Raw genomic sequence first — 9,557 nt, 5'->3', positions numbered from 1 at the left:
CCTCAGGTAGCTCTCTGTTCCTACTCCTACTGCGTAGCTCTCAAATACTTGTTTTTTTTACTTTGAGTAGCCTAGAGATGATGTATAATATCACTCAGTATTAATACTGCATCTGACCAGTTTGATCATTACAGTACTGTTATAAACTGACTGGAGGTTTCGGACCAGTAATCTCGCTGCGTAGTGTATACTGCTGGATCCATCAATAGATTTGTGTATACAGTTTGTGATGGGATTTTACAACACACCAATTGCTACGACATTGTAGGCATTGAGATTTCTCTGGATCTGCTCTGCAGGTACCCCTGCCCCGGTGCCCTGTCCTTTGGGTACCTGGTCTAACAGTACTGGCCTGGCGAACCAGGAAGAGTGCCGACCCTGCCCTGGAGGACTCTACTGTGACTCTATCAGCCTCACCACTCCCACTGGGTCTTGCACTGGAGGGTATACACCAAACACTGTCTCACTCATACACAGGCTGAGTTCCAACTCCCTACCCCTTTCCCCTGAAGCGGGAGTTTTCTTACTCCCTCTCGTGGATTCAAAAGGAGAGTTCACCTAAAAACATAGTTCTACTTTATACTATATAACTACACCAAGCGTTTGATTGATGTACGAAGGGGAGTCGTATTTCTTACGCCGTCGTTCCTTGGGGAGTAAACACGGACACACTCAGGGAAAAAGAGTAGATAATCTGACAAAAGATACAGTATTTGTTTGTTTTATTCAGTAGTTCAGTTAACATGTGTTCTTCCTTTTCTGTGCAGATATTATTGTCTTGAGAGAGCAGTGACACCCACTCCCGCTGATGGCCCTACAGGCGGACCCTGTCTAGAGGGTCACTATTGTCCCGTAGGAACCACTCAGCCATTGTCCTGTGATCCAGGGACGTATATGATTGTAACACATGCAACTCAATGTGAGCCCTGTACCCCTGGCTGGTACTGTGTGACAGGCACCCTGCAACTGTGTCCTGCAGGTCAGTAAAGCAATTATTATATTTTCAAACATAAGTTGAAAAACGAATGTAAGATATCATTGATAAATACCCTCGACACCAGCTATTCTAGGTCTCTCAAACAACAATACGGTGTCCTTCATTACTTAAGTAACCTTTTTAGGGTATCTGTACTTTCATGAACTTTTTTACTCCATACACTTTCCCTGACACCCAAAAGTACTCATTTTGAACTGCTTAGCAGGACATGAAAACTGTCCATTTCACGCACTTATCAAGAGAACATCCCTGGTCATCCCTACAGCCTCTGATCTTGCGGACTCAAGATCAGAGGCTGAGTGTTGGAGTGTGCCCCTGGCTATCTGTCATTTGCAAAAACAAGAACATTGTGTAATCTGGTTTGCTTAAAGATTCACTGTGCAGAAATTGCTCTGCCATTTCCTGGTTGCTAAAATAGTTCGCCTAATTTTAGTTTATGTTACAAAACAAGCAAGTATAATGTAGAGGATCATTGTGCCATCTAAACCACTGTGAAATATATTTTCCATAACCAAAACGATTGTATTTTCACCTTTTTGAAGCTGGTGTACAAATCCGAATGTAAAAGAAGCAAAAATGTAACTTAAGAACGGGAAGCATAGAAATAGCAGACATAGAACAGCCCTACCTCTTCTTAGACTTGCTTTTGATGGGAACGACAGATCTATAACACACATTTCTATGTGAATTTGGTCAGCTTGGCCAAAAAAGTTACATATTGCAGCTTTTATTATAAGGAATTTGAAATGATTTATACTTTTACGTTTACTTTTGATACTTAAGTATATTTAACACCAAATACTTTAGACTTTAACTCTAGTAGTATTTTACTTGATATCTTTCACTTAAGTCATTTAAGGCATCTTTACTTTTACTCAAGTATGACAATTGGGTACTTTTTCCACCACTGCTCATTACGAGACTACATTGATAAGGATATGAAAATCGGCAACTATCTATACTGTATAACCACATCACCCCACATTTTGAAAAAGTGGAACTTTTGATTGAGTGGCACTTTTGGTTCGTACTCTTGCACCAAGAAAAGTCCAATCTTCTTTTTTTCTTTGCCCTGTAGGTTTTTACTGTCCCGAGGGAACGGGATATGACTTGAGAGCTTGTCCGGAGGGCACATACAGCCCTGAGCTGGGCTTGACATCCATCAGCCAGTGCAGGCAGTGTGACGGTGGCCATTACTGTCCACTTAGGAATGGCACCTCAGTCACAGGACAGTGCCTGGAGGGGTATTACTGCTCCTACGGAAACACCTCTCCACAGCCTTCCTCTCACTCTGCAGGTGATGCACATGCACCATTCATGTTGGACAGTCTCTATCTAATAATGGTTCTGGTCGCACTTTAAATTAACTACAACTTATAAAGAATTCATAGAATGTTCATAATGTCTTCATGAGAACTATATATATATGCTTCATACATATTTTATGAGCAAAGGTCTTCACATCTGGTGATATGCCAAATGTGGCATAACCCTTTTGTCATCCAGTATAATGACATTAGCTTATGAATGGTTTCTAAAGCATCTAAAGCCTTATAAATGGTCTATGAAGGGTACATAAAGATTTTAAATTTACAGCTCGTTTAAAGTGGGACTGTGGCTCCTTCTATTACAACTCACATGCACATTGGATCTGTTTGATGAGACACTGTACTGTCTTTGCTTCAGGTGGAGGACCATGCCCTGCAGGTCACTACTGCCCTAGAGGCACCATCGATCCTCAACCTTGCCCCATTGGCACATTCAGCAACCTGACCAAACTAGTCTCCCAGGTATATTAGTTTCTCAAGGCTCAATACACTCAATATTCCTGACATTTCCTCCCAAGACCACAGCACAGTGACTGTAGCCTGAGCCGTTGTTGTTATGCTCTACCTTCTCCCATAGAATGGCTGCCGGCCCTGCTCCCCAGGTTATTACTGTGACGCGTCTGGGCTAACAGCGCCTACAGGGGAATGCTGGGAAGGTTTTTATTGTCGCCGTGGAGCAGTTTCCCCCAACAGCCCTATCAGAGACAGCCGAGGAGGGCCGTGTCCACGAGGTAACTCACCAATCCACACCTCCTCCCCTGGGTTCGCAAATATAAAGGACTCCCCAGAATACTGTCTCTATCTCTCTTCTCTTTTCTCTCTCTCTCTCTCTTTCTCTCTCTCTCTCCGTTTTCCTCAATCTTCTTTCTCCCCAAAGTGCTGTCTCTGTCGCCCCTATTGTCTCTGTCTCTCTCTATCTCTGTGTCTTTCTCTACCTCTCTCTCGGTTTTTCTCTCTCCACTCATTGTTTCCTATTTCTCACACGCAGGTTATTTTTGCTCTAAGGGTTCGTCAGCTCCGCGAGAGTGTCCCCAGGGAGCCGTCAGTTTAGAGGAGGGTCGATCCAGCTGCAGCCCCTGTCCCCAGGGGTACGGTTAAACACACACACACACTGCTCCCTCAGAGCAACTTCTCTCTAATACTGCTCTAACAAAGGCATACAATCAGTGTGCACACACATGCCCATAGGCTCCATGGGATTAAAGCTGTGAAGATAATATTATTGAATCATGTTGTTTTATCTTTGACTCCCGAGTGGCGCAGCGGTCTAAGGCAGTGCTAGAGGTGTCACGACAGACCCAGTTTCGATCCCGGGCTGTATCCCAAGCGGCTGTGATACGGAGTCCCATAGGGCAGTGCTCAATTGGCCCAGTGTCGTCCAAGTTAGGGGAGGGTTTGGCTGGGATTTACAAGTAGCCGTCATTGTAAATAAGAATTTGTTTGACTTGCCTAGTGAAATAAAGGTTAGAGATCTATTATGTGATATGTAACATCTACAGCTCCGAGCCTGTTCCTCTTTCTAAGATCTGCTTTTATGAGGTACATAATGAAATCTGACAAATTGTATTGCCCACATTTTTGATTCCCGGAAAGAGAGAGAGAGAGAGTGTGTGTGTGTCGTGTGCGTTTGTGCGAGTTCTCCCTTTGGTGTGTATTATGATCAATCAAATCCCAGCTTCTTACATACAGTATTTATTTCCTTTTCTCCAGTTATTACTGTCCTGGCAACAGCTCCCTCCATGAAACCAATGAGTGCCCTGTGGGTCATTACTGCCCAAATGGCACCTCCTCTCAGTACCAGTACCCATGCCCTGCTGGGACCAGCAACCCACACACTAGGATGGGCAGTCCACAGGACTGCCTGCCATGCCCCCCAGGTTGTACACATATCTATCTGGTTGTTATTGTCTATTTCATCTTATTTCTAATTCTTTTAATAGATCAAACAGTTCTAGATGTCAAAAAGTTACTTTTCAAGATGCCTGTGCTGCGGTAATGCACATCATTAATATCACCCTATCACCCAGGATGAAGCCAAGCGTCAAGTTCATTATCCATCATCTAACAACATTGTACAATAACCATTATAACGAAACACTTTCTTAAATAGGCCCCTGGCAGTGCAGTGACCTCCATTTTGAAACGTAGGTATAAATGTATAAATGAACCCAACGGTACTTCATCTGTACAGGTATACATATAGTAACTGATAGAACTACACAGGCCTTTTATTGAAACATTTCTTAACATTTAACATGTTTGAGGTGCAAGCAGATGCCACATTCACCCATTGCCCCATTTTATAGCTATTTTAAAAGGTGATCTATCTATAGTGATCCTGGTCTGATTGAGTGCTGGTCTAGGATCAGTTTGCCTAGATATAATGAATAAGCTTACATGGAATGGGAGAACCTGATCCAAGATCAGATGAAAACAGGCCCTGGTCTGATTGGTCCTACCTCTTTTTCTCAGGGTTTTTCTGTGCCTTTCCGGGACTGAGTGCCGTATCGGGCCAATGCATCGCTGGCTATCTTTGCCACTCTGGAGCAGTATCCCCGAAACCAGAAGACGGTGTGACCGGTGAGCGGTGTCCCCAAGGTCATTATTGTCCAGAGGGCTTGGCTGCAGCGCCACGTCCCTGTCCTCTAGGATATTATAGCAACACCACCAGGAACACACAACTCTCTGACTGCCTGCCCTGCCCTGCAGGTTGGTGCCGATCAAACACATTTTAGTTTAAGTACAAACCACTATTCTTTATCTCATGAAGAAACATTTTCTGATGGATATTGGACTGATATACTGCACATGCAGTTTCTTCAGGGAGGACAAGTTATATAAATTTAATTTAATATTTGACTGGCATAAAAATGACTTTTGTTGGGCTCCTTTTTTATTTGCGCAACAGTGAAGAATTCTCTCTCAAATGCAGGGTTCATTTGTGCCAGCAGAGGGCTCTCCATCCCTTCTCATCTCTGCCAGGCTGGCTCCTACTGCCCTTACAGACACAACTCCAGCCTCCCTGGCTCTATCACCTGCTCAGCTGGGCATATGTGCCCACTTGGCAGTGCCATCCAGGTTCCCTGTGTGCCAGGGACGTACCAGGACCAATCTGGGCAGGTAGGGTGGAGGACATTCATAGCAGTATCATCTTGACCACCGGTCTAGTAAAGCTGAACAGTTTGTAGGGCCAGGAGTTTTTCTTGACCATGTAATTTAACCAGGAAAAAAAGACTCTACATACACTGAATGCTGCGTGTTAACTAATATATTCTATATCATCCCTTTCACAGGCAGAGTGTTTTACCTGTCCAGCAGGGTTTTACTGTGCAGGCTCAGTACATCCTAACACAGAACAGGGGATGGGAACACACATGCCAACCCCTTGTCTGAAGGGACACTACTGCCCCCCAGGTAGTAGTACTATTTGTCTGTATTGTAATACGTGCCACGCATACCATAGTGGTCGAAGACATTGCTGAGAATGACACTAGACTATATGGCATCTGTGTGTGATTCTTTTTGTTCTCTAGGCACACGGTCTGGTGTGGAGTACCCATGCCCAGCTGGCACGTTTAGTGGGCAGACCAGCACGTCTAATAAGAGTGGGTGTGTGCCCTGCCCTCCAGGGAAGTACTGCAGCTCTGCAGGGTTGGCAGTGCCTACTGGGCAATGCTCTCCTGGGTGGGTGGCAGCATTATAAAAAAAACACCATCTTGAATCGTGTCTTTGGTTCAGCATGTATGGTCCTTGAGATTTATGTTGCGCTGTCTCTATAATTGTGTTCTCGTTTCTTCCTCTATATTCACTCTCTCCACCTTTCTTTCTATCTCATTCTTTCTCTCTTTATATTTGCTCCCTCTCTTTCCCTCTACCTCTCTCCCTCCTTCCCTCCTCTAGGTACCTTTGTATCCGAGGCTCTGTTACTTCTCAGCCAGCTGGAGATCCTACAGGTGGAAAATGCATCGCTGGGTCCTACTGCCCACTGGGTACCAGTCACATGCTTCTATGCCCGCCTGGCACTTTCAGCTCTTTAGAAGGTGACATTTAAACTGGGGACATTTCAATATGAAGATCTTAAAAAATATATATATATCCTCTACTGTATGTGTCACATTTATGTAAGCGTGGTTGCTGTGTATGGCCCTTATAAATTATAGTTTGTCATTATCTTTCATATAAAATTAACACATTCATATTGATTACATATGACTGAATGGAAGCCCTGAATTATATGAATTATATGAAAATGATCACCATTAATAAATGTAATGTATAATAATTGTATGGAAAGGAACTCCATGTTTTCTGTTGTGTTTGCTGTGCAGGGGCAGTATCTGTGGCTGCGTGCCAGCCCTGTGTGCCTGGGCAGTACTGTGCAGACTTTGGCCTTGCCTCCCCATCTGGTCCCTGCAGCGCTGGGTTCTACTGCCCAATAGGATCCAGAACCCCCATGCCAAATCATAATGCAACAAGTAATAATGAACCAAGTAATAATTGCAACAAGTACTTTAATCAGGTGTTCTAGTTCAGGGCTCCAACAAAATTGTGAAATGTCTGTGGGTCCCCGAGGAGAGGTTTGAAAACAGCAGATTCATCCAAAATGAGTAGAGACAGGAGTTTTTCCTGACTATGTGGGACCTAACCAGGAAAAACTCTGGTCTAAAGTAATAGACTAGATCTAGCACCCTGGCTATTTCTTTGACAGGTCATGGGGTCAGGTAAAACTCCAGGCCCCACTAATGATAATGACATAACATATGTTGTCCCTGTTACAGGAAATGCAACTTCTGTATATCCTCCTCGTGATGGAGAGGTCTTGGAACAGATCAATGGAGACCTGTGTCCAGGAGGCCACTACTGTCCGATTGGGACAGCTCAGCCAATACCCTGCCCCCCAGGTACACTATATTATAATCAGACAAGTTCCAAGGGCAATAGAACCTAATAGGTGTAACAATAAAGCTGTCATTAAGGCAGCTCATTAGAACATGTAATCTGTCACTCGTGATTGATGTGGCAATGTTATGCTATTTCTATTTAGTGTGTGTGTGTGTGTGTGCGTGGTTTGTGCCACCTTCGATAACACGTGATGTGGTCCTTTAACAAGATTAGACCATGCTAGACCAAAAATAGATCTTCCCTTTGTTTGGCAGCATGATTTATGTGAAGTGTCTACGACTGTCTCTAGATTGAATAAACTGTTAATTTAGTGCTCCAAGTTGTCAGATACAAGACAGACTCTTGGCAGGCTACATAATGTCCCTCGTTGGTAAAAGGATGGTCTTTCTGTGGAACGATAATCAAACTAGATACAATTACTAGATATACTAGAGCATCCCCCCCCCCCCCCCCTCCCCTAAACTCTCGTGGACAGATTACGCGATATTTGACTTCCAAGTTAACCGAGATTACCCCCCCCCCCTTCTATTTCCTCTATTCCAGGCACCTTTCTGGGTGGATATGGTGGTCAATCAGAGGCAGACTGTGAGGCTTGTCCGTCTGGATTCTACTGCCCTTTGTGGGGGCAGACCACCACAGACCTCCACTGTCCCCAGGGTTGGTTCTGTCCAGTAGGCGCTGTATCAGGGCATCAACCAGGTAAACCGGGTACAGACGGGAAGAGAATGGCCTGGTTCCTCCTTAGGTTCCTTCCTTTTTTTTTGGTTTATACTGGCCACTGTGCTTTTGCTTTGCCTGCTCTTTGGGGTCTGAGCAGGGTAATTGTAAAGCACTTTGTGTCATCTGCTCATGTAAAAGGGCTTTATAAAACAAACTTGATTGTCTGCTCCATACTGCTGGTTATTATGTGCAGGGAGAGAAGGAGAAAGCCAGGGAGGGGTGAATTACTGTAGATAAATGGGGATAATGTCCACTCATTGTTTGTATGGCATGACAATTAACAAAAGAAAAGTTGGCTGCTACACATACAGAATACAGAATGGCGCTGTGCTAGCCAAAAGTGTTGTTTTTTTCCCTCCTTTGGTGAGGTGCTGATTAACGGAAAATAAACTATACAAATGAAAAGAAAGTTGCACGCTCAAGAACAGATGTGTGTGGCTTTCTTTTTCATTTGTCTATTTTCTGTGTCAAGTTGAATGTGCATAAACACTCTCGATTTCAATGGATTCATTTCCTCATCAGCAAGGTTCATAAATAGCCTCCATAAATAGTAGGATGCAACTCCTCCGTGCTGCCACAGTCATTACACCCACTTCTCCCTGCAGTCCACAGGGTCTCCCAGTAGGGGCTAAATAATCCAATAGCGTTGCCATGACACCTAATTGAATATTTATAACATTTGCTTCTGTTTCCTGTTTTGTTGCACTGCGTTTAGAATGTCAGTGCCCGTCTGGTCATTCGTGCCCGTATGGAAGTGCCAAGCCTGTCATCTGTGCCCCTGGCACCTATCAGTCTTTGACTGGTCAGTCTACATGCAAGACCTGCCCACCAGGTGACTACCATGAATGCCTGTATGATTCAAGGACACTTTTCTAGCATAATTTCAATGCTATTCGGCCTAAATCCTGACCAGGAAATCCACCCTTTTTAGCTAGCCCAGCTAGCCCGTTCAGATAGCTTGGTCTCAGATCTGTTTGTGCTGTCTTAGGGTCACTCATCTAGACCAGGCTAGGACTCCACACTACATGAAATTTGTCCACCATTTAGTATAGTTTATATGTCTTTGGTAAAAAAAAAATACTTATTGATAATAAAGAACATTATTTTCCAGACAGTCTCACTCTTTACTTTTCTGTTCCAGGTTTTTATTGTGTGGAGGGAACCTCTGTCCCAACACCATGCCCAGCTGGCAGTGTGAGTCAGGCTGAGGGGAGAGCATCTCAGAGGGAGTGTTCTCCATGCCCTCCTGGGCTCTACTGCAACAGCAGTGCTCTCACCTCTCCCTCAGGACCCTGCTCTCCAGGTCAACACAGGATAATGTTTTAATAACCTTTTAACATCATACAATTTCAGAGAGGTTAGACACACTATACAGTAATAACGTATGACTAACATTTTAATAAGATATTGTTTCAGGCATTGCCCATGTGCTTGGGGGACTCCCATTTCTTCCGGCAGAATTGATTGTGACCCTTGTGACCCTGACTTTGAATACCACTGCCTTAGGTGATGGCAATCTTTGTGTCTGTTTTTATTGACAAGCTGTTCATTGTCTTTCTTCCTGTATGTCTGAAAGGCCACTTCTGTTCCCGTGGAGCTACTGTTCCTGA

General features: G+C 44.1%; 1 long non-coding RNA gene across 1 annotated transcript; it reads left to right on the top strand.

The window, feature by feature from the left end:
- Window positions 1–7,056: 7,056 nt before the first annotated feature.
- Window positions 7,057–9,243, top strand: LOC116353613 (uncharacterized). The gene is made up of 4 exons (XR_004203081.1): window positions 7,057–7,226; window positions 7,771–7,926; window positions 8,663–8,779; window positions 9,089–9,243. It is a non-coding gene; the product is annotated as an uncharacterized LOC116353613 (long non-coding RNA).
- Window positions 9,244–9,557: the final 314 nt, after the last annotated feature.

This window comes from Oncorhynchus kisutch, linkage group LG15 (assembly GCF_002021735.2).
Source record: "Oncorhynchus kisutch isolate 150728-3 linkage group LG15, Okis_V2, whole genome shotgun sequence".
NCBI classification, from domain to species: Eukaryota; Metazoa; Chordata; class Actinopteri; order Salmoniformes; family Salmonidae; genus Oncorhynchus; species Oncorhynchus kisutch.
Note: the sequence above shows the minus strand (reverse complement) of the source record. Positions and strands in the feature narration are given on the sequence as shown.